This window comes from Bos mutus, chromosome 2, assembly GCF_027580195.1.
Source record: "Bos mutus isolate GX-2022 chromosome 2, NWIPB_WYAK_1.1, whole genome shotgun sequence".
Taxonomy (NCBI): Eukaryota; Metazoa; Chordata; class Mammalia; order Artiodactyla; family Bovidae; genus Bos; species Bos mutus.
The window spans coordinates 32,900,862-32,926,958 of NC_091618.1; positions in this window are offsets into that span (position 1 = coordinate 32,900,862).

The window sequence follows — 26,097 nt, forward strand, 5'->3', positions numbered from 1 at the left end:
GAAATGCTGTTCTTTCTCAGGGAAACTCCTTTCCCTAATTTTTCAGTTTAACTCCCCAGTCCTAAAACTGTATTCTGTTGTACTTCCTAACTTTCTTTTGACTACGCTAAAGGCTTTGACTGTGTGGATCACAACAAACTGTGGGAAATTGTTAAAGAGAGATGAGACTACCAGATCACCTTACCTGCTGCTTGAGAAACCTATATGCAGGTCAAGAAGCAACAGAGCCAGACATGGAACAATGGATTAATTCCAAACTGGGAAAGAAGTACATCAAGGCTGTATATTGTCACCCTGCTTATTTAATTTCCATGCAGAGTATATCATGTGAAGTGCCAGACTGAATGAATCACAAGCTGGAATCAGGATTGCCAGGAGACATAGCAATAATTCAAATATACAGATAATACCACCCTAATGGCAGGAAGCTAACAGGAACTAAAGAGCCTCTTGAGGAAAGTAAAAGAGTAGAGTGAAAAAGCTGGCTTCAAACTCAACGTTCAAAAAACCAAGATCATGGGATCTGGTCCCATCAGTTCAGTTCAGTCACTCAGTTGTGTCTGACTCTTTGCGACCCCATGAATCGCAGCAAGCCAGGCCTCCCTGTCCATCACCAACACCCGGAGTTCACTCAAACTCATGTGCATCGAGTCGCTGATGCCATCCAGCCATCTCATCCTCTGTCGTCCCCTTTTCCTCCTGCCCCCAATCCCTCCCAGCATCAGAGTCTTTTCCAGTGAGTCAACTCTTCTCATGAGGTGGCCAAAGACTGGAGTTTCAGCTTTAGCATCGTCCCATCACTTAAATAGCAAATAATTGGGGGGGGGTGGCGGCGCAAATGAAACAGTGGCAGATTTCATTTTCCTGGACTCCAAAAATCACTGTGGATGGTGACTGCAGTCATGAAGTTAAAAGACACTTGCTCCTTGGAAGAAAAGCTATGACAAATCTAGACAGCATATTAAAAAGCAGAGATATCACTTTGCTGACAAAGGTCTGTATAGTTAAAGCTATGGTTTTTCCATTAGTCATGTACAGATGTGAGCATTGGACCAAAAAGAAGGCTGAACGCCAAAGAATTGATTCTTTTGAACTGTGGTGTTGGAAAAGACTCTTGAGAGTCCCTTGGACTGCAAGGAGATCAAACCAGCCCATTCTAAAGGAAATCAACCCTGAATACTCGTTGAAAGGACTGATGCAAAAGATGAAGCTCCAGTACTTTGGCTACCTGATGCAAAGAGCAGACTCATTGGAAAAGATCCTGATGTTGGGAAAGATTGTGGGCAGGAGGAGAAGGGGATGACAGAGGATGAGATGGTTGGAGGGCATCACCGACTCAATGGACATGAGTTTGAGCAAACTCAGGGAGATAGTGAAGGACAGGGAAGCCTGGCATGCTGCAGTCCATGGGGTCACAAAGAGTCAGATACAACTTAGCAACCAAAAAGCAACAACTTTCTGTTAGAGTGTGCATCTTAATTTGTAATATATCCTGATAAACTAAACTATATATATATATACACATATATATATGTATATATATATATATCTATCTTAACAGATGGCAACAGAATTTCTCTTAGGATAGAAAATATCCTTGTTCCATATAATACATAGATAAGCCTTTTGGAGTAGAAAGTGTAATTCTGAGTGTTTTAGGAATCCAAATAAGCAAAAAAATGGTCAGGCTCCATGAAAGAATAAAGGGATTTGTTTACTATTCATTGTGTTTGTTATTGGGGCGGTTGGTTGCTTGCTTCTGAGCAGTTGTGGGAAGGGAAACACAGGAGGAGGAGAGAAAGGAAGTGGAGAAAGGAGGAACCAGTGATATGACAGAAGGCTGAGTATTGAAGAGACATGAAAGTCCAATGAGAAATTCGATGGTTGAATGGACTTCTAAAATCATGAATATCCAAGTATGTTTTCACATTCATTTGCTGTGCAGCCATGCTGTAGACTGTCCTCCTACTCCCAAATCTTGCTTAAAGTCAGTCCTACTTACAAACACTTTATGTGAATGAGTGTCCAGTGGAAACTGAGGAAGAGATGAGTTAATGTCTTCTTTGAAAGAACCACAGAACAGTGGAGGCTTCATCCCAGAACAGGAGAAGCCAGGCAGGGGGGGAGGCCATGAGTGACAGGGGTCTGCATATGTGCTGAGCGGAGCTTCTGACGCCAGGATGTGGCTCTGGGGGGCTCCAGCCAATCGTTCTCAGTAGGCAGACAAGTTCAAACTGGCCTCTGGAAGACAGGGATTGCATTACTGGGTGTTTATGTAGTATTTCTCCCCCTCACTAGACACGAAGCTCTATGAGGACAGGAGATCTACTTAGATCTTCCTGATTTTCCCATCAGAACCTACACCACAATAAATATTTGTAACAATAAATATTTGTTGGTTAAATGGATGAATATATAAATAAATGAGAAACAAAGAGAAGCTGGCATGGTTGGTATGGAAACCAGGAGTTTCTATTCTGTTTATGAAATGCAGTGAAGTTTCCCATGAGGTAGTTTACTTATGAAGAAGAAAAAGGAAAGATGACCATAATACATTCCATAATACAGATATTACAGTGAATCCATTAGAATAGGAGGATTTGGGTACCTTCTTTGGAACCAGAATTCCAATACTTTGCTTTTGTACACTTTTGCACATTTATTTCTTGCCTTTTCGTCTGTAAAGATATGCTGTATAAGAGTTTCACAGCACATTTTTATGTATAAATAAGGGAAATACATTAAGAAACTATTTCAACCCACATCCCTTTGGGGTTCTCTGCAGTAGAGAAAATGTTTTGAGAATTTCCAGTTCTCAGAGGACTGTCTCCACTCTGGATAACCTGTACACAATCTTCTTTTTCATATGAGTCACCTGAATTACCTCTGAGGATGGTGGAAATCTTTGCTTTACCTATAAAACCTGATTTTCATAATACTAAAACTTTTGGGAAAATTATATATACAACTACTTTCTCCAAATATACTATCTGCCTGAACAATTCATTCTTTTCCTCGGAGATGACAGTTCCCTGACAATAGCAAATGCTCCCCTGGGTGCAGGTGAGGAAGGTACATCAGGCTTGCATCGCCTTACCCCAGGGGCCCCTGGGAGCCTACTTGCTTCATTAAGTTTTCAAGTGTAATAACAACAAGGTAAAAGGGAACCGATTCAATGGCATGAGTTTAAGCAAACTCTGAGAGACGGTGAAGGACAGGGAAACCTGGTGTGTGCCATGGGGTCACAGAGTCGGACATGAATTAAGGACAGAACAACAAAAGGGAATGATATTATTTCCTCTGGCATCATTTGTGACAGTTAATCCTATCCCTCCCTAGTTATAAACCCAGACTGGTTTTCCACACTTTGCGGAATGAAATGCAAACTCCTTAACTGATCTGCAGAGTGTTTCATAATCCAGCACCACCACAGTCACCTATCTCTTCCTCATGCAGTCTATGCTTGACTTCAATGCATTTTTGCTGTTTCCTATGATGACAGATCTTTTCTCAGACTTGTGCTACTTTGCTCACACTACTCTTTTTTCTTGAAAGACCTCTTCCCTATTCCCACTTAGCTTTTACCTAGAAACTCCTCTTCTTCACCTTTCTCAAGGGTCTTTTCCCTAAGGAAATCTTTCCAGAGAGCCTCAGGCATGGTTCCACCCTCATTACAAAAGCTGCTCAGGCCTCTGCAGAAGCATTTTCCCCTGCATTATAAGCATCTCTCTACTGTCTCTCTCTTCGCATTACACTCCAGGGTCCTCAAGAATAGTGACCTGTTATTCCTTCCTCATTGTATCCACCACACCCAGCACAGTACTAATGTATGTTGTTCCACAAATCTTTGAAGGACCAATAAAGTCTATTTCAACTGAGAAATATTTTCATAATTTTTGCTCTGTATTTTTCACAATTATGTTTGTTTTAGCTATTATACTTTAATGTTAACTGCTAGGGGAAAATGTGCATGTGACCAAACATTTTACACTTAAATGTTTCTGCATAAAGCACAGTTCATCAAATGCCGAGCATTGAATATATCATTATTTTATTAATAGTACTGCTTAATGTGGCATTTTCCCAAAGAGTAAAATAAATATTATATTTAAAAGCAAATACTTTTGCCAATATAGAGTTATGTTTAGTCACTCCCATTGCACAAGTGGAAAAACTAAGGTGAAGACACAGAAATAGTTATAAGAACACCAGCTATCAATTGCTCAGAATTTGTTATGTGTGAAATACTAGGTCAATATTGGGCTTCCCTGGTAGCTCAGACGGTAAAGCGTCTGCCTACAATGCGGGAGACCTGGGTTCGATCCCTGAGTTGGGAAGATCCCCTGGAGAAGGAAATGGCAACCCACTCCAGTATTCATGCCTGGAAAATACCATAGACCAAGGAGCCTGGTGGGCTACAGTCCATCGGGTCGCAAAGAGTTGGACACGACTGAGCAACTTCACTTCACTTCACTTATTCTTACTTAATTCTCACAATATACTTTCAATTCATTAGCCCCTTTTTATTGACGAGGACACTGAACTTTAGGAATAAAAGTAATTATCTTGCTCAGAATCATATAACAAAAAAGTAAATTTTGCTCCACAGACTATATTCTGACATAGTCTCCCCCCACCAAAAAATAAAATAAAAATAGTCTTTAATATGTTGACATTTTCATATGTAAATTCACTAATAATTTAAGAATGAGATGTATTTATGTCTTTATTGACTTGATAAGGGAACTACTAACCTTATTGGCCCCAATTACTGCTCCCTTGACTTCTGAAGTACAGACTCTGGCACAAACAAGAAGACTCTGTCCCTGACTACACTTTCCTCCCAGAAACTCTCAGGAAGACTCTAATCTTCCATCCCACCTCCCCCACCCCAAAATTCTTCACAAAGAAACCCAGGACCATGTCACTTAGATCTACAAAGATTTATTAATCCTTTACATTTATTTGAGCTCAAAAGAGTTTGCTTTATATTTACTGGGATTTTGTGTGTGTTTGTAATTGAACTATATAGTTGCTGTACAATATTATATAAGTTACAGGTTTACAATGTAGTGATTCACAATCATTTAAGGTTCTATTCCATTTTACATTTATTATAAATATTGACTATTGTTTTTAATAAAATGGATAATTTTTAATTTATTTCTCCATATTATATCTATTTCCACTTTATGTTTTATTTTTCTATTCAAATGGGAATAAAACTCCAGTGTAATGGAGCCAGCACTATGAAAAGGTATATGCCCTGAACAAGTTATGTCCAAAGTGGCTCTTTCAATACCTCAGAACAGATTTTCAATTCTTGTTGCATGGAGTCCATTGAGAAATCTCTAGTAAAAAAGGAAAGCCCCCTTACTTAAACTACCATTCTTGGCAACTCAGTAGAATAATAGGCCAAAATCCTCAAAATTTCCAATAACCAGGCTGAACGAAACATTTAGTTACTATCACAGAAGTTTTCCCTGCCTTTGTCTAAAACAATTCAGTACTAAATGAAGATATTTATTAACTAGATATTATTGGGCTAAAATATTGTAAGCAAGATGTCCCAACCAATGTACATTATAGATAAAGAAGGAAATAAATGGAAAGTCTTATCAAAGGAAACTCTCAGATATGATTCCATAAAAATCCTAAACCTTCTTGTCAGTTTCTTTGGTGAGATGCACACACACACATTAACTAAGCTAAGGAATGTTCTTTTTTATGCTAACTTCTTACTGATTTAAGAACTTTTCTGACTCCTTCTCAAGTTGAACTTCAAAAGTATTCTCCCATTATGGAAGTCTCAAACTCTGGATGATGAAATTAATGTATAGCTTATTTTGTTAAATAATTTATCTTTCTTTAAATAGAGAGTTTAGGGATGGTATGGGAAGGGAGGTGGGAGGGGGGTTCAGAATTGGGAAAACGTGTACACCTGTGGCGGATTCATGTTGATGTATGGCAAAACCAATACAATATTGTAAAGTAATTAGCCTCCAATTAAAATAAATAAATTTAAATTTAAAAAAAAGTAAATAGAGAGTTGATCATCTTTTTTAAATAAGTGTGACCTGTCTAGCATTTCAAGAACCCTTCCTGAATAGGGGAGCTATAACATGATGTGACAGTTGGACCATAAAGAAGGCTGAGTGCCGAAGAATTGATGCTTTTGAACTGTGGTGTTGGAGAAGACTCTTGAGAGTCCCTTGGACTGCAAGGAGATCCAACCAGTCCATCCTAAAGGAAATCAGTCCTAGATATTCATTGGAAAGACTGATGTTGAAGCTGAAGCTCCAATACTTTGGCCACCTGATGTAAAGAATTGACTCATTTGAAAAGATCCTGATGCTGGGAAAGATTGAAGGTGGGAGGAGAAGGGGATGCCAGAGGATGAGATGGTTGGATGGCATCACCGACTTAATGAACTTTGAGTTTGAGCAAGCTCTGAGAGATGGCGAAGGACAGCGAAGCCTGGCGTGCTCCCGTCCATGGGGTCATAAAGAGTAGGACACGACTGAGAAGCTGAACAACAACCACAATGTGACTTACATATGCAGTGTATCATCTATTGAGTATAGAAAGTGAAAGTGAAAGTGAAGTCGCCCAGTCGTGTCTGATTCTTTGCAACCCAATGGTCTGTAACCTCCCAGGCTCCTCAGTCCGTGGGATTTTCCAGACAAGAATGCTGGAGTGGGTTGCCATTTCCTTCTCCAGGGGATCTTCCCAACCCAGGGGTCGAACCTGGTTCTTCCGCATTGCAGGCAAGTTGTTGTTTTTGTTTTTTAACTTATATTTTCTGCAAATCTGACCAAGGAGAGAAAAATAAACTGTCATAATACAGTAGATAGTCTAACATGGCCCCTAATTATCCTCACCCCCTGTTTTCCTGTTCTTAAGTGATCAATTCCCTTAACTGAGTGTAGGCAGGAACCATTTCTTGTGAAGGTGATTACTTACACACAGTTGTAATGTTTGTCTTGTTGGGAGCCTCTCTCCCTCGTGGCTTTGATGAAGTAAGAGACCATGTTAAGGGGGTCGCTTGGCTGGAAATTGTGGGCAGCCTCTGGCCAACAATTGACAAGGCACTGAGATGGTCTGCAGCTGACAGCCAGCAAGAAGCTGAGACCCTCAGTCTGACAACTTGCAAGGAACTGAGTGCTGCCAATAAACATCCAAGTTTGAAAACAGACTCTTCCCCAGTTGAGTATGCTGATAATAATCCAGCCCTGACCAGCACCTTGGTTGCATTCTTGTTTGATTATATTTTCCCTCAAATAATCCTTCCCCAGATATGTACCTCTAGTCATCATTTGCTGTAATGTATAACTAACAAGCCTGTTTACCCTGGCTTTCAAGATGAGTTTTCTCCCTCTCTCTCTTCTTAAGGTGTTAATCCTTGGTTGACTTTTGTCCATACTCATGCCACTGTAGTAAGTCATCAAGGGTTGTGCTCCATATCCATCTATATTTCATCAGCCACCGATGGACTAATCTCAGTTTAATAATAGCTAATGTATAAAATATTGCATATAATTTCATATTTCATGAAGCAACCATATTTGGACCTCCTTACAGCAACCTTAGTGTTATTGCCCCAAGATGCAGAAATCAAGTCAAGAAATAAACACAGTGTGTTCAATTATGGTAGCTAGCTAAATTTTCTGTCTGATCTAAATTCGTTCCCTTTTCTGATTTCTGAGGTCCTCTTGCTGCTGTTCCAGGTTGTCCCTGTGAGGTTGTTGATGACTGTGACTTTGCTCCATCCCAGCAGTTAAGGTGGGCACATGACCCAGGATGGCCAGGTTTCTCATGACCTCTTTGATTAGCTTAGAGGTTGACAGATGACTCCAATAAAATGAGTCAATCATCCTTGAATTAATATTTAAATTTTGGGAGAGAGAGTTTCTTTTCCTGGGATTGCTAAACCAAATGGAAGTGAGCAGTCTAGGGCTCACAACTGCCATCTTGTTTACAACATAGGAAGAGCTCACATACTTAATAAAGTCAAGCAGAGACCAGCAGGACTGAAAAAGTGGCATCACAAACCATGTCCTAAGAACATTTTGTAATCACAGGTACAGCAAGCCTGAAGGACCTCTCTGATAGCTTGGAGGACAGACTAGGGAGGTAAAGTGGAAGTCAGAAAGTAGCACAGCAGAATAAAGGTGGTAGCTGTGGAGACAGTATGACATGGTCAGATTCTGGATGTATTACTTTGAAGGCATAGCTGATAGGACTTACTGCCAGATTAGTGAGAAATGTGTAAGAAAAAAAAGTCAAGAATGAATCCAAGGTTTTTGACCTGTGCAACTGAATTAATAGAATTATTATTTATTGAAGGAGGTGGAAACTGGAGAGGCAAAGGCATGTTTAGGAGGGAATATTAAGAGCTGGATTTAAGGCACATTAAGTTCAGGATGCTTATTAGACATCTAGAGGAAATGTTGACGAGCTGATAGACATACCTGGAGTTCAGGAAAAGGTCCATCCTGAAAAACTAAAGCATGAAAATCATTGGCATAGAGATGGGCATTCAAGCCATAAGTCTGAATGGGGTTATTCAGGGAGATGAGTGTGTCTAAAGCAGAGAAACCATCTAAAGAGAGCATCCTGGGGCACTGCAGTATTTTTGAAGTAGAGAAAGAACATCCATAAATAATGTGTAACACGCAAACTGAGAAGAGAAGTGTTTCTAAAAAGGAGGGAGTGGCTGACCTTGTCCAGGCAGCTGCTGGAAGGATTAAAATAAGAACTGAAAACTGACCACTGGATTTGACATACTCATGAGTGACCTTGATAAGAGACATTTCTGTGGAATTATAGAAGGAAAAAAAAAACAGGAATAAGTTTAATAAAAAAATAGGAGTTAAGGTGAAGATGAAATATATAATTAACTTTTTCAAGAGAATAAGGGGAAAGGAGGGCTTTCTCCAGTAGCTCAGTGGTAAAGAATCCACCTGCAATACAGAGGACAAGGGTTCAATCCCTGAGTCAGGAAAATCCCCTGGAGGAGGAAAATCCCATGGACAGAGGAGCCTGGCAGGCTACAGTCTATAGAGATTCAGCAACAACCACAAAGGGGAAAGGAAGCAGAGAACTATTAATAGGTGGTGGTTGGAGGGGAATTTCCAGTTATGTCAGAAAAGGGATCTTATGAGTGCAGATCTCCTAATGAGTGAAGGAAAGGGTCAAATTTGTCATGGGCAGTGTCCTCTGCCTACGATAGTCTCTGGGATGGGCAATGCCCCCTGTTCCCTGGGCACTATTTTCTTTGTTAGGATTAATGACTGAAGTCGGGCTGACATATTTAATAACTTGTGATCTGGTCTTCTTGGCTTGATCAGCGTGTGGTTATATCAATATTTCCTGGCTGACAATCCTCACCCTTGAGTGTTTGTTACATCTTCCCTTTTTCTCATGGGCACCACAGTTCAGTCTTAGCTCAGAGGTCCCCTAATCATGCCAGACCGAGACCACGTCGCACTCAACTTGAGGTGGCTACCCTGAGGCCTGATGTCTCCTTCGTTGTGACATCCTGTGTGGTCTAGTTCACTTTGAAGTGGCAAGGTCCAAAATGATACACTGGGGCTCACCTTCCACATTAAGCTCATTCAATAAATCTTTAACACAGAGAGAGACACACACTCCCGCGTGAAAACCAGAGCAGAAAATTAGCACTACGTTCACTCTTTTCTCCATTTACCTACTCTCTCTCCTTTCTCCTGCCTTTAGTTACCCAGGATGGAGAACAAACGAGCTTTGTCTACATCTGATCCCCATTCTACAAATGAACAGCACATCTTAAGACAGAAAATGTGTTTTCTTTACATGACAAGAAAACTCTGTCATTCTGAACTTACTCCCTAGTTTTCCAGGCTAGATTGTTAGTCTACTAAATGGAAGGAGAAAAGTCAAAGAAATTTAGCAAATCCCTTCTTAAACTAATACTCTGTCCTCCTGGGTTACTGTCCTGCCAGCTCACCCTACTAGCAGATAAATGCCTTAAGCTACAGAGGAAAGGCATGGTAATCAGAAAGGCAAATGAGAAGCTTCAGAGGAAGAGGGCTGAGTTAAGTGTATCCATACAGGTCTTTCCCACAATGAATGACGGGCATTACTTCACACCCCACCTCAGCTCTAAGGGCTCAGAATCATACCTTATCAGCATAAAGGGGCATATCTCCCATAGGTGGACTGATACTAAAGCCCAGAACACTGATGGTTAAAATCTGACTGCCAGGTTATAGATTCACCAATGAGAACTGTAACTGAACTTTTCTATTCCCCAGCCAATGAATTTTCTCTTCCTGCAAGCATAATACACAGAAAGTCAAGCTTTAATCAGAAGGTTGCTTGCTGACCAGGGAGACTCAGGCAAGGCAAGTTAATTACATGACTTCAATGTTCAGTGTCATCAGGCTTCTCCAGCCCGAAGCATCCATCTCCATGGTAGGATACACCTTCAAAAGATGCATCCTTGATTCTGGAAACTGTCCTTCCTTATCAGAGCTGAGTGAGCCCTGAGCTCTGCCATCAAAAGCTTTGTCTCTGAGAAATTCTTTTCATTGCTTCTATAGTCAACTCCCTTTTGATGGACCTATATTTCTTTAGACATAATAATAGTACTTTTGATCAAGATGTAGTTTTTCAGAAGCAGTGATTTTATGCCTTTATTATTTATTGATTGAAAAGCTTAACTCAGAGCAGTATTTCCAAACTTCCCTCCTAATAAGAATCACTTAGAGCCCTTTGTTTTCAAAAAAATTACAGTTTTCTAGGCCATTCCCCTGGATATTATGATTTAGCAGGTTAATGATTAGGGAGTATTTATTAACAAGTGCCCAGGTGATTTTTATCTTCAAGGAGTTTGGAGGATCATTGTTTTAGAGAAGAATCTAATTTACCTTATTTCTATGACTGGGCTCCTTATTATGGCCAACATACACCAACAACATGTACATTAATTAAATCTGCACTTTTATCAGCAGCTCATAAAATTGATCCCATCAGACCTGGGAGGCACTATAAAACAGGGATTTAGAAAATAGCTTTTCGAACTTAAGTATACATAGGAATCACCTAAGTATCTGACTAAAATGCAGGGGTTGATCAATAGGTCTGGGAAGGGGCCCAGGACTCTGTTTCTAACCTCACAGGGATGCCCACTGCTGCTGCCCCCTCAAACACACTTTGAGGTTAGAGGTAGGCTTTTGAACCAACCGCCTTGGTTCGATTTCCAGTTTTGAAGTTCATCACCCAGCTTTGAGATTCACTTTCAGTTTTCCTATCTGAGTGATTTTGGACATTCCACTTGTCCTTTCTGTAACTCAGTTTTCTTGTTTTAAAAATGGAGTTATTGCTAGTATCTACTGCACAGAACTATTATGAGAATTGCATGATTGATGCTTTTGAACTGTGGTGTTGGAGAAGACTCTTTAGAGTCCCTTGGACTGCAAGGAGATCCAACCAGTCCATTCTGAAGGAGATCAGCCCTGGGATTTCTTTGGAAGGAATGATGCTGAAGCTGAAACTCCAGTACTTTGGCCACTTCATGTGAAGAGTTGACTCATTGGAAAAGACTCTGATGCTGGGAGGGATTGGGGGCAGGAGGAGAAGGGACGACAGAGGATGAGATGGCTAGATGGCATCACTGACTCGATGGACATGAGTCTGAGTGAACTCCGGAGTTGGTGATGGACAGGGAGGCCTTGCCTGCTGCAATTCATGGGGTCGCAAAGAGTCGGACACGACTGAGCGACTGAACTGAAACTGAACTGAAAGGTGCTGTAGGGAAAGAGCGAATTAGCCAAGATGGCGGTGGTCAAGCTCTCTTGCCGGACATCCTCTCGCCCATGCCCGATGTCCGGTAAACAATGACTCTACATGGTAACAGCTGAGATCACTTATAGCACTGCACATGTGCCTCAGGATGCACTCGACTGGCCACGGGTCACTTATGGTCTGTAAACCTACCTGAAAAGCCATTATGGCTGCATTATGACTGTGTGTGCTGCCATTCCAGAGAATACAGCATGGCTGCGTTCTGGCAGCTGCGCCAGCCATTAGAGAATAACCATGTCTATGGTTCCTATGGCTCCTTGAATCTTCTTCCAGTTTCCCAGCTTACTCCATGCCTACCCTGGGTTCAGCAACAGTGTGAACAGCGAGACAGGTGCTTAGAAGAGACCCTATGGTAAGTTCTGCGCAAATAATAGCTCTAGTGGACTGCTGGTGTCCTGGCTCGGTTCCAGCTATCAAGACCAGTAATAAATGCAAACTGAGAAACATTTTTGCTTACAGTGCCTCTTCAAAAGGAAAATCCTAAAACCAAATTTTTCTATGGACGACATGATGAGTATTTTCACATAACAGTTTTACAAACTTTCTGCAGTTTTTAACAATTTCTGAGAGACTAGATCTTTTTTATATATAATTTTATTTATTTTTGGCTATACTGGGTTCATCATTGTACAGGCTTCTCATTGTTGGCTTCTCTTGTTGTGGAGCAGGGGCTCCAGAGCACAGACTCAAGAGTTGTGGCTCATGGGCTTAGTTGCTTTGTGGCATGTGGGGTCTTCCCAACCCAGGGATTGAACCTGTGTCTCCCGCATTGACAGGTGGATTGAGGCACCAGGGAAGCCCTTGTACTTTGTTGATTCCAGGAATCCTCTTAACTAGATTTAATTCATTCCATTCCCCTCAAAGCTAGGGTCCTCAACCCCCTGACCTGGGACCACTACCAGTCAGCCACCTTTTAAGAACCAGGCTGCACAGCATGAGGTGAGCGGCCGGTGGATGGGCAAGCAGACAAGTGAGCGAAGCTTCACCTCTCTGCCACTCCCCATTTGCATTACCGCCTGAACCGTTCCCCCTCATCCCCCATGGAAAAAGCTATCTTCCACAGAACTGGTCCCTGGTGCCAAAAGATTGGGGACCACTGCCTTAAAGTGTCTGTTCAAAGAGAAAAGAGTCAAAACAGAAGATCTCTAGTCAACAAGATTATTTCCACCTCAGTCTGAGCCCCAATTGTCACAAAACTGTTCCTTCACTTTATTTCTTCAGATTAAGTTCTCCCAAGAAAGGATCAGTATAGTCTTGCCTTTAAAAAAATAATTACCCTAAATTAAATTAAAACTAAGCCAAATTTGGCACATATCAGAACTTAGTAAGTGCTTGTTGAATAAATCTGGATAGATGGACAGATGAAGGTATTAATATAATTCCAAAAAACCCTGTTTCAACTTTCCTCTCAACAGAATCTGAGTAAAACTCATATTTTATAAGGAGAAAATTATTTTAGGCATGTATTTTCCATTATGGTATATGATTCTCAATTTGAACTGCACATAGAAATTACCCAGGGAAATTATACTGACTTCAGAGTTTCACCTTTTCTAGAAATTTTGATACAATGGTCAGGGTATGTTGTAGCCACTGGGAGTCTTAAAAGGTTTCCAAGTGTTTCCAATGTGCAACCAAGGTTGAAATCCATGGTTCTATCTGCTATGGATAACTGATATCTTATCAAAAAAATTTCAAAAATAATATAAAACTCCTCAGTCTTAATAAATTTATATTAGTCTTTGGTTCCATAGATAGAATTACATATTGTATTGCTGCAATATAGATCCCAGATACTAATACCCCTTGAAAATGTGTATTATAATCATGTCACTAATATCAGGTTTGGAAAGAAGAGCCTTTTGAGACATCAAACAGTGGTTTTAAATGATGTGGAAATCAAGTTATACCCTCACATTCTTTTTCTTTTAAAATTATATTTTAAAACTAATGGAGCTTTTTTAACAATGGAAATGCACCCAACTGCAATAGTCAAGAGGAAGACACCACAGACACTGCTGAGTTTGTTTGGGGTCATTTTCCAAAAGAAGCTCTTTCCAACAACTCTGCTATATAAGACTATTATGACGAACATTTTTTTGCTTTTTTAGCCAGGTGGTTCTACAGCACTTACAGGTACTAAGACATCTTCTAAAGTATTTGTCCCATCTGCTTTCATAGTCATTGCTCTATTCTTTCTTGTTTTCTTAAAATATAGCACAGAGTATGAATCATGTTGAGCTGTTCTTAGAGAAGAGGCTTTGTCTCAGCATCACATGTGAATCATTTAAATCCTACCTAACAATCCAGTTAAGGCATTAAGGCATTATGTTATGTATCAGTGAGTAAGAACTACTGCAGAGAAATGAGTTTTCTTAGTAAATTGATTACTTTCAGAAAAATGGCAACCCAGATGTATACTTTTATCTTTGTAGATTTTAGTACCAGAAGAGTAAATGGTTCATAACAATATTTCAGTGAATTGTTCTTTATGAATAATTTTTCTATTTTTAAAATTTAAACATTTTAATAAAAAGTACAACAATGATATATATTTTTAATATTTTTAAGGCTCCATTAAAGTAACATCACCTAAATAGATGGACTGAGGTTTAATAAAGGTAAAAATCATGCTTCTAAGTTAGAATCTGAAAAGAATAAAGCAACAGTTATTTATAAAATATCTCCCCTCATTACTCATTATGTTTTATTTCATTTATGTTTAAGTGAATTTTAAACTACTGAATTAATATTTTTATAGTCGCCCTTAAAAATAGTACAGATAAAAGTGATTTTGACACTGCTTCCAATTTGAGCATCCTCATCTCCCCAGAGAAAAGAACCATCATGAATTTAGTGCATTTCCTTCCAGAACTTTTTAGAGTTTTAAATAACATTACAGATATGCACATATATACCTGCCAATGAAATATAGAGAAGCTAGCTCACAGTCCAAGCTCTGCCGTACTCACCTTTACTACAAAAATAGAATAACAGATAAAATGCAAAAGATACAGCAAACTGTAACTGGTTTCAAGAACAAGATAAACATGCTCAGAGATCAGAAACAGCTAGAATAAAAGCAAGGGTGAAACTAATGGTAATCATCAGTAATATCCATTATACCTGGAACCTGGCTTGCTGCTCAAGCTGGCTTTAATTGTTGCTTCAAAAGACATTCAAGCATCGCCTGCAAACAAGAGATTTGCCCAGTTGATTTCAGGTGCTAGGACTCAGCTGTGTCTAGTTTGAGCTTCAGCTGGTTAAGACCAGTTAGGACCACGGGCCCTCTAGCTGTGAGAGTGGTGGCTCGGTGACCTTTTGAAGTCATAGAACCCTGAGCTCTGCCCTCAGAGCAAGTTTCTGCGGCCATTTTTCTGGAGGAGCATCCTGTGAAGACAACTATATCTTGTTGTGCCTGTGCAGACCAATGATTCCTTCAGCTTTTCCTATCTCCAATTCCCTTTCCCCATGTTCCCCAGACTCAGCTTCATCCCATAAATATCCAGAGCCCCTCGACTTTAGAAAGGCGAGATTTATTCTTCCATCTTCTCAATTATCCGCCTCATGAATAAACCCCTTCTCTGCTGCAGGCGTTGGCATTTCAGCATTTGGCTGGCTGTGCATTGGGCAATACTAGGTTACGGAGCCCTGAGTTCAAATGCAGGCAATGGTGGCCCTGAATTAAGCCCCTGGGGAACAAAGGGGATTCAAGTGACTTCCAGTGAAATGAGGGGTACAAGAGCTCACTTATTCAGCATCCTTAGTAAATCCTTCTTTAAATAAAAACAATGACTTACCTTAGCATTTGTAGGCATCAGATCCAGAGAGTAAACATAAGACAGTCTGCAAATATCTCCTGGAAAAGTGGGGAGGGAGCATGTGGGAAAGATCTTACAAGTATATTGTACTCTTTCTCATGTATTTCTTTTCCTCCCTCTGCTTACTACTCCTTTCCTGTGACCTTTCAAAAGTGGCAGTAGAAATTTGTCTACCTCATGCAGATGAAATTCAGTTCAGTTCAGTTGCTCAATTGTGTCCAGCTCTGCAACCCCATGGACTGCAGCATGCCAGGCCTCCCTGTCCATCATCAACTTTCAGAGCTTACTCAAACTCATGTCCATCAAGTCGGTGATGCCATCCAACCATCTCATCCTCTGTCATCTTCTTCTCCCCCTGCCTTTGATCTTCCCTAGCTTCAGAGTCCTTTCCAATGAGTCGGTTCTTCAAATCAGATGGTCAAAGTATTGGAGTTTCAGGTTCAACATCAGGCCTTCCAATGAATATTTAGGACTGATTTCCCTTAGGATGGACTGGTTGGATCTGCTTGCAGTCCAAGGGACTCTTGAGTCTTTTCCAACACCACAGTTAAAAGCATCAATTCTTCAGTGCTCAGCTCTTTTTATATTCCAACTCTCACATTGATCCATGACTACTGGAAAAACCATAGTTTTGACTAGATGGACCTTTGTTAGCAAAGTAATGTCTCTGCTTTTTAATATGCTATCTGGTTTGGTCATAGCTTTTCTTCCAAGAAGCAAGCATCTTTTAATTTCATGGTTGCAGTCACCATCTGCAATGATTTTGAAACCCCAAAAAATAAAGTCTGTCACTGTTTCCATTGTTTCCCCATCTATTTGCCATGAGTGATGGGACTGGATGCCATGATCTTAGTTTTCTGAATGTTGAGTTTTAAGACAACTTTTTCTCTCTCCTCTTTCACTTTCATCAAGAGACTCTTTAGTTCTTTGCTTTCTGCTGTAAGGGTGGTGTCTTATGTATATCTGAGGTTATGATGAGATTAGGAATTTAAAAATAATGATAGAAACACTTAAAGACTCTTAAAAATTTCATCTAGCTCCAGCAACTCCAAACATCAGTGATAAAATACTCCTGCCCAGAACCATCTTTTGCCATATAAGTGCCAGAGTCCAGCTCCAGCAGCCAGGGAATCAGCCTGAAGGGATTAGTGGTGTCGGCGGACAATGTTGTAGCCTCTGACCTGAGGTTCGGGACTACATGTTTATTTCAAGCTTCAGGTTTTCTTTTATACTTTGACAAATGCATTAGGTCAGAGGTTTGACATTTTTAGTTTCCCCCACCCAGATTTATTGTCTCCAGAAATCATTGTTGCCCTACAAACAGAGTTCCTGCTTCATTGATTCTCTCAGAATCGGCTTTACTATCTATTATCTACTTTCTCTTATGTGTGCTATACTTAACTTGTGATTACATTGTAACTCATGCTACATTCCTCAGTTTATTTATGTTTCTAAATCCTGTTTGCCCCTAGCATTTTAAGATCACTATCTCCTAAAAAAGCTTCTGCTGCTAAGTCACTTCAGTCGTGTCCGACTCTGTGCAACCCCGTAGACGGCAGCCCACCAGGCCCTGCCGTCCCTGGGATTCTCCAGGCAAGAACACTGGAGTGGGTTGCCATTTCCTTCTCCAATGCATGAAAGTGAAAAGTGAAAGTGAAGTCGCTCAGTCGTGTCTGACTCTTAGCAACCCCATGGACTGCAGCCTACCAAGCTCCTCCATCCATGGGATTTTCCAGGCAAGAGTACTGGAGTGGGGTGCCATTGCATTCTCCCAAAAAAGGCTTCTAGCTATTCTTAATTATTCCTAAACCCTAAGCTCAGCAAACTTCTTTTGCCATAAACATTCCCCTCACAAACAAGTCTCAGATAACAATCCTTCCCATGGCCTCAAGCTGTGGCCTACGTGCTCATCCTGGAACATTCTTTGTAAAGATCCTTGAACAAATGTCAAAGGTTACTTTATAGATTATTTTCTGGGCATAATTGCAGAAGGCTTTGTGCTTTCTCATGCTTCTATCAAGAACAATAAACACCTTAACACTCTTTCCAGCCAACTCAACCGAAGAAAGGAAAGAACAAATCAGAATCACAAAACCTAACTCCTTCATCCCAGAACTGTGCCTGTGGAATGAGGAGAGGGTGTTGGGGCCATGCCTCCATTTTGTCAGTAATGCCTAACATGGCTCCCGACATATAAGTTCTAAACAATTGATGTGGTTACTAAGTTTTAATAATATATATGCAAACTTCAAATTAGAAGTTAAAAAATTATTTATCCTTTGATAAATATTGTATTCTACATGAAGGAAAATTTGGAGAAAACTGGGTTATACGATCAAGAGGATTCAGAATCCTTTCAACTTGCCTCAGTGGGATTTTGCCTCCAATGCTTCTGAAATTATATATTCTAGCATTTAAACAGTAGGTTTTAAATAAATAATGATAACACTGTAATTGTAAAGATGAATAAAGGGCATTTTTTACTTCAATTCTGTCATTCTATGTAGGTTCCTCAAGTTTTTATGTTCAAAAAGTTTTGACTACATAAACATCTAAAGGCTGCTAGTATCAATCCCACAGAAATAAAAGATGTGATGAGTATTGAGTTAGCTAAATTTATTGTGGAATGAAATTTTTATAAATCTATGCCAAAAAAAATTCTAAGGCTTTTCCTGCCTATGTAATTGTTGCTCTGAGTGAGAAAATTATTTTGAAATTAAAATTGAAGTGTTCTTTGATCAGCTGTGAGCAAAGATAGATTACTGGCTACACTTGCTAATGAACTTAAATGCACAAACATTATTTTGATGAAGTCATTGATAAATTTGCGGAAGATAAAGCTTGAACACAGAAAGTGTGTCATTCGTTTAGCAGCAAATTGCTCAGTCATGTCTAACTAGTTGTGAACTGATGAACAGTTGCCTCTGTTCCATGGGATTCTCCAGGCAAGAATACTGGAGTGGGTAGCCATTCCCTTCTCCAGGGGTTCTTCCTGACCCAGAGATGAAACCCAGGTATCCTGCATTGGTAGCCAGATTCTTAACTGTCTGAGCCACCAGGGTAGCCCAACTAAAAAGATGTTTTTCCCCTTTTTCTAACAAACAAGGGATTAAGATCATTAAAAAGTATCAATCCACTACTCTTTTCTTTGTTGAACATAATTTTATTCCCTAAATTTATTAATTTTCTGTTTTTTACTGGCATAACTATATGTGAAATTCAATAAAAGATAAATCTTCAGTTTTCATTGCTTTTCTAGCTACTGTTAGTTTTATTTCATGATAATGTTTTAAATAATTTTGTTATATTGAGAAGGGAGACATAATAAATGATTTTGTCATGTTGAGAAGGGAGATGTTTATAAATAATGATCCATTCTCAAAGTCAAGTATTTTATAGGTAAGTCCCTTTTCATCCCACAGTCAAGTATCCAAGTTCTGGAAGTTAATAGCTACTAATATATTGATGCAACAAAAGTCATCGTTTTGAAACTGAGAATAAGAGGGATGATACTCTCAGCATTATTTATATCAGGAAAGAAGAATTAATTCATCCTAATGAATTTCAGTGCATGGAATTAGGATTCCACCAGAGGTCAAAAATGTGCAGCTAAAAAGCCAGATTCTACATGAGATAGGTTTCACTTAATCTACACACTATTATAGAAAAGATTAAAGATTAGAGAGCCAACACATTGCATACTAGGTATTGACTCGAGATTCAAATTTCTGGTCTTCAAAACTTGCAAGATCTGATAGCACTGGACTCTCTGCTGCTGCTGCTAAGTCACTTCAGTCATGTCTGACTCTGTGTGACCCCATAGATGGCAGCCCACCAGGCTCCCCCATCCCTGGGATTCTCCAGGCAAGAACACTGGAGTGGGTTGCCATTTCCTTCTCCAGTGCATGAAAGTGAAAAGTGAAAGTGAAGTCGCTCAGTCGTGTCCGACTCTTCGAGATCCCATGGACTGTAGCCCACCAGGCTCCTCCATCCATGGGATTTTCCAGGCAAGAGTACTGGAGTGGGGTGCCATTGCCTTCTCTGACTGGACTCTCTACCTTTATTTATTTAGCTCAGCTACTGGCTAGAGCTGGTGTGCAGCTATAGGTTTCAGTGGACCACAAACCCCACAGCCCCCACAGCCCCCATGTTGTAGACAAAAGGATTTCTTCTGTATTCATTTCATTCTTTACCTGCCCTAAGAGACACTGAAAATTGTGGCCCTACAAAACCTTGCCAAGAATATCATCCTGTCTCTCTCCTTTTCAGCTTTTAATTGAATAATACTTAGTGCATATGGACTTTTCATCACCCATTCATTCAATAAATATTTGTTGAGCACCTAATATGTTCGGGGCAGTAGGAAGACAGCAATAAACAAGAAAAAATATTTACCTCTATGGGGCTCACATGGGTGGTTGGGGAGAAGTGGGGGACAGAAAGCAAACTGGAAAACAAATGTGCAAGTGATATTTTCAGATAGTGGAAAAGAGTGACGGAGAGAGCAGAGCAAGAAGTTCTTACTACATTGTCCCTGTTTTGGTGAAGTAGTGATGTAGTATAGTCTAGTTACATGCACGTTGGAGGAAGTTATTGATACTGAAAATTTGAGTAGACAGGGTTTCGCTATTTGTGGGGACTGGGAATTGATTGTTTTATTTGCTTTTAAATATAAACTCTAAATTCAAATGAGAGAAAGTTGCCTGCTTGGCTGAGGAAACTTAACTCTTCTTTAGCTTGAGAATGTATTTTGAGAAGCAGGGAGAACACGCACGCTGTTTTGCACAGGACAGTCCTGGTTTACATCCTTGGACTGAGCTTGGTTACTCGTAATGCTCCTTTACACTCCCAAAACCATTAAAAAACTTTATGGGCAATCGTTTATTAAGAGGGTTATAACACATTAAATTACTTCAAATCTTTTTAAAATTATATGGTTACATGGGGGATTATTTAGAGGGCAATAAAATATCACAAATATTAATTATGTCAAATACCATTAATTATATGCAATGGCAATGCACTCCTGATTCTTGCCTGGAAAATCCCATGGACAGAGGAGCCTGGCAGGCTACTGTCCATGGGGTCTCAAAGAGTCAGACACAACTTAGTGACTAAACTATACGCATCCTAACCCTAACTTGGAATAAACAAAATACTTTTAGATATTATATATTTCCCAATAGCTAATAATTAATTGGTCTCATGCTCATTACATCATTGTCATTTCCTGTGATAGGGATGAGACAAAAAGCTTGAGGTTGAGAAATGAGAACTTGTTGCTTAGAAGAAGGGTATTAACACTAGTATGAGTGGATAAAGAAGGAAATGGAATTTCCTTCCATGGGTGTTTTAATCACTGGATGGAGCACATTGGTTAGATTATGGAGCAGGTTTTACTTCACGCTGAAGGATGTACTCTGGGAAGGAATGATAAGTAGTTCTTTGGTGATAAAATGGTAGTGGTTTTGGGGTAGTGAATATGGGAAATTTAGGAGGGTTTTTTGAGAGCTTATAGAAACCATGCACAGGGAGTCTGGGAGCTGAGTGCGGGGTTCACTGAGCTATTTGTTTACATTTTTTTATGGTTGTGCTGGGTCTTTGTTTGCTACAGGTGGAGTCTCTCTAGTTGCAGAGTGGGGGCCACCCTCTAGCTGTGGGCTTCTCGTTGCAGTGACTTCTCTTGTTGCAGAACACAGGCCCTAGGGCAGGAAGACTTCCATAGTATCAGCTTGCAGTCTCTAGTGGGCAGGCTCAGTAATTGTGGCACAGGAGCTTAGTTGCTCCACAGTAGGTGGGATCTTCCTGGACCAGGAACCTGTGTCTCCTGCATTGGCAGGCAGATTCTTAACCCCTGGACCATGAGAGAAGTTCCATACTTGTTTACTATCTGGATGTGACTTAACAATACTGTAATTAAATACTCTGCAGCATCCAAGCTGGAAAAAGATCAGGACCTTAAATATCTGCTTCCTTAGGCAAGATCCAAACCTTCCTGAGAGCTCCACCCCACAAGCAAGTCCACACCCACAGCTCCCATCCAGATTCCAGCTTCTCTAAACAGTCAGTACAAAGTCCTTCTTTAAACCAAGGGCAACCCACTCCAGTACTCTTGCCTGGAAAATCCCATAGACGGAGGAGCCTGGTAGGCTGCAGCCCGTGGGGTCACTAGGAGTCGGACACGACTGAGTGACTTCACTTTCACTTTTCACTTTCATGCACTGGAGAAGGAAATGGCAACCCACTCCAGTGTTCTTGCCTGGAGAATCCCAGGGACAGGGGAGCCTGGTGGGCTGCCGTCTATGGGATCGCACAGAGTTGAACATGACTCATGTGACTTAGCAGCAACTTCAGTACAAGCTCATTTTGCAGAAATAACAGCTTGAAGCCTATTATATGTCCAAATAGACAGTATGATAGAGACATCAAAAGGCATTGTTCAAAAACAAACATTTCTCTTCAGTTTCTTGGAAAGGAAAGTCTATGCAGAGGATACTTTCTCCCTGAATCAATATAATGTATTTAAACCTCTTCAGAGCACTAACATTCACTAAGATTTTCAAAATTAAAAAAAAAAAAAAAACAATTTGGAAGTGGTTGCATTCAGGTCATTATTGTTCTAACTCCTCTCCTGATCTCAAGAATGACAATGAAAATATAGAAAAGTGAAAAACAACCAACTAGAAAAAGAAACTAAAACCACTTGAGACTTTCGAGTTAAGGGTGATTTTCATACCTGTGTTTAAGTCTCATAGTAGGTGGTCCTAGATTGTCATTCAAAATGAATTGGTCCACTTGGTAGCTTTCTAGCCACAGGGCAGATTTTTATCCTTGTCCTCATCATCACCACTATCATCACTGTCGTTAGTGTGATGGAAGATCCCATTCCCTTAACCAATGCCATCTGTCCTTGGTGAACAGAAAGTTTCCTCAAAAAAAATGTCTGATACTCTTTTCCTTTCTTCCTCTTTCTTGTTTTCTTTTTTCACTTTCCTTTTTCTCCTCTGTCATCATAAACTAAAATCTAAATGGGGTAATTCTTTCAATTATTAAATATATTTCTAATGTAAATAATTTGTTCTATAAATTAGTTTATCCTGGATAGTTTTCACTCAATTATTTTATAGTGCTTTTCAAAGAAAGGTGACATTATTTAATGTATTTTAGAATATAAATAATTTTCATCAATTTCTCTAGATCTGACATGTTTAAAAATTAAAAGAAAAACAAAACTTGGATCAAATGGCTCAGAAGTCATCCAGTAGCTATGAAACTGAAAATAATGGAAGAAAATCTGCACTTACTTATGGAAATACATGGGAGACTGTCAATTTTTTTCTTTACAAAACAAATAGAAACAAAACTAAACATATTTTTACTACACTATCAACTGTGCTCCTCAGTATTTACCAAAAAGAGTTGAAAACTATGTCCACACAAAAACCTGCACATAGGTATTTATAGAAACTTTATTTATAATTGCCAAAACTTGTAAGGAACCAAGATGTCCTTTTGCAGATGAACAGATAAATATACTGTGGTTCAGTTCAGTTCAGGTGCTGTCGCATCTGACTCTTTGTGACCCCATGAACAGCAGCACACCAGTCCTCCCTGTCCATCAGCAACTCCTGGAGTTTACCCAAACTCATGTCCATTGAGTTGGAGATGCCATCCCACCATCTCACCCTCTGTCATCCCCTTCTCCTCCTGCCTTCAATCTTTCCCAGCATCAGGGTCTTTTCAAATGAGTCAGCTCTTCACATCAGGTGGCCAAAGTATTGGAGTTTCAGCTTCAACATCAGTCCTTCCAATGAACACTCAGGACTGGTTGGATCTCTTTGAAGTCCAAGGGACTCTCAAGAGTCTTCTTCAACACCACAGTTCAAAAGCGTCAATTCTTCAGCGCTCAGCTTTCTTTAGAGTCCAACTCTCACATCCATACATGACTACTGCAAAAACCATAACTTTGACTAGACAGACCTCTGTTGGCAAAGTAATGTCTCTGCTTTTTAATATGCTATCTATATTGGTCATAACTTTCTTCCAAGGAGTAAGTGTCTTTTAATTTCATGGCTGCAATCACCATCTGCAGTGATTTTGGAGCCCCCAAAAATAAAGTCAGCCACTGTTTCCACTGTTTCCCCATCTATTTGCCATGAAGTGATGGGACCAGGTGCCATGATCTTAGTTTTCTGAATGTTGAGCTTTAAGCCAACTTTTTCACTCTCCTCTTTCACTTTCATCAAGAGGCTCTTTAGTTCCTCTTCACTTTCTGCCATAAGGGTGGTGTTATCTGCATATCTGAGGTTATAGATATTTCTCCCGGTAATCTTTATTCCACTTGTGCTTCCTCCAGCCCAGCATTTCTCATGTTGTACTCTGCATATAAGTTAAATAAGCAGGGTGACAATATAAGGGCCTTGATGTACTCCTTTTCTATTTGGAACCAGTCTGTTGTTCCATATCCAGTTCTAACTGTTGCTTCCTGACCTGCATACAGATTTCTCAAGAGGCAAGTCCGGTGGTCTGATATTTCAGAATTTTTCACAGTTTATTGTGATCCACACAGTATATCCAGACAATGGAATGTTATTCAGCAATAAGAAATGAACTATCAAGCTAAGAAAAGACATAGAGGAATCTTAAATACATACTACTAAGTGAAAGGAACCAATCTAAATTATGTTATATGATTCCAATTCCATGACATTCTGAAAAGGGCAAATCTATGGAGACAGTAAAAAGATCAGTGGTTACCAGGGGGTTAGAGGAGGAGAAGCGATGACTAGGCAGAGCACAGAGGATTTTTAGGGCAATAAAAATATATACTCGGTGTGATACTATAATGATGAATACACACTATTATACTTTTGTTCAGATCCATAGAATGTACAAAACCAAGAGTGAACCCTAAGATAGAGTACAGACTTTGGGTGATGAAGATATGTTCATGCATTCAACCTTGATTTAAAAAAACATAGATATGTCACTCTAGTGAAAGATGTAGCTAACAAGGGAGGCTGTGCATATTTAGGGGGCAGAGAACATATGAGAAATCTGTCTACATTCCTCTCAATCTTGTTCTAAACCTAAAATTGCTCTCAGTTTAAAGATAGTTTAAAAGAAAGAACTAATAGAAAATTACTTATGATATTTTCTGTGCTTCAAGTTGGGAAGAGTACAGGCTCTACTTAGAAATGGGTAGGCATTAACACTATGTGACATGATTTTTCCCAAGAATCAGAGCCAAGGTCTGACATTTATGCTGAGACATGATGAAGGAGTTAGACAGATAAAACAGGCAATGGAAAATGATTCCAAGCAAAACTGAAAATGCTACAGTTAAATATCATTTGCTTCTTGCTATAAAGCATATGTTTTAATTTAGTTTCATTAAGGATTATTGACAATATCTACCTAATATTTCCTTATTAAACCAGGTAACCTGTGTCCAACTTTTATTTTCTTTCCTTCCACTTCTTTTAATTTAAACCATAAGGGAGGAGATGACCAAGAAGTTAACACAGTTGGTAATATACTTACAGTGATCCATTAAAAAAAGAAAACAAACTCTGAACAATCTTAATCATCATGCTAATTACCATCAGTTTAGTTCCCATTGTTTTTGTGTCCACAGTAGAAGGAGCATTACAAGAGATAAAGTGGGTGGAGGTCTATAGCTGTGACTTGAGAGAGAGTGAGCCAGACCACTCTAGATCAACAATCTCCTTCCAGCCACGTCTTACAGCTCACATTTTAAGGGACATCCCAGCCAAACTGTAAATATCATCTCTAGAAGATATGTCTTCATCTGCCATTAATATTTTTTGCCAGATTATTTTATTAGATTGGTGTTGGTGGTTTAGTGACTGTTGTGTCCAAATCCTGAGTCCATATGGACTGTAGCCCACCAGGCTCCTCTATCTGTGGGATTCTCCAGGCAAGAATACTAGAGTGGGTTGCCATTTCCTTCTCCAGGAGATCTTCCTGACCCAGGGATCAAACCTGGGTCTCCTGCATTGAAGGCATATTGTTTACTGACCGAGCCACCAGGGAAGCCCCCAAAATGCCACTAAGTGGGTATACTGAGTAAGAAACTGGAGATGCTGGGGATTGAACCCGGGGCCACATACATGCAAAACCTGTGCTCTGCCACTGAGCTACATTTTTATTAGATTAGCCCTAAGTAATATAGGGAGAAGGCAATGGCAACCCACTCCAGTACTCTTGCCTGGAAAATCCCATGGACTGAGGAGGCTGGTAGGCTGCAGTCTATGGGGTCACTAAGAGTCAGACACGACTGAGCGACTTCACTTTCACTTTTCACTTTCATGCATTGGAGGAGGAAATGGCAACCCACTCCAGTGTTCTTGCCTGGAGAATCCCAGGGATGGTGGGGCCTGGTGGGCTGCCGTCTATGGGGTCACAC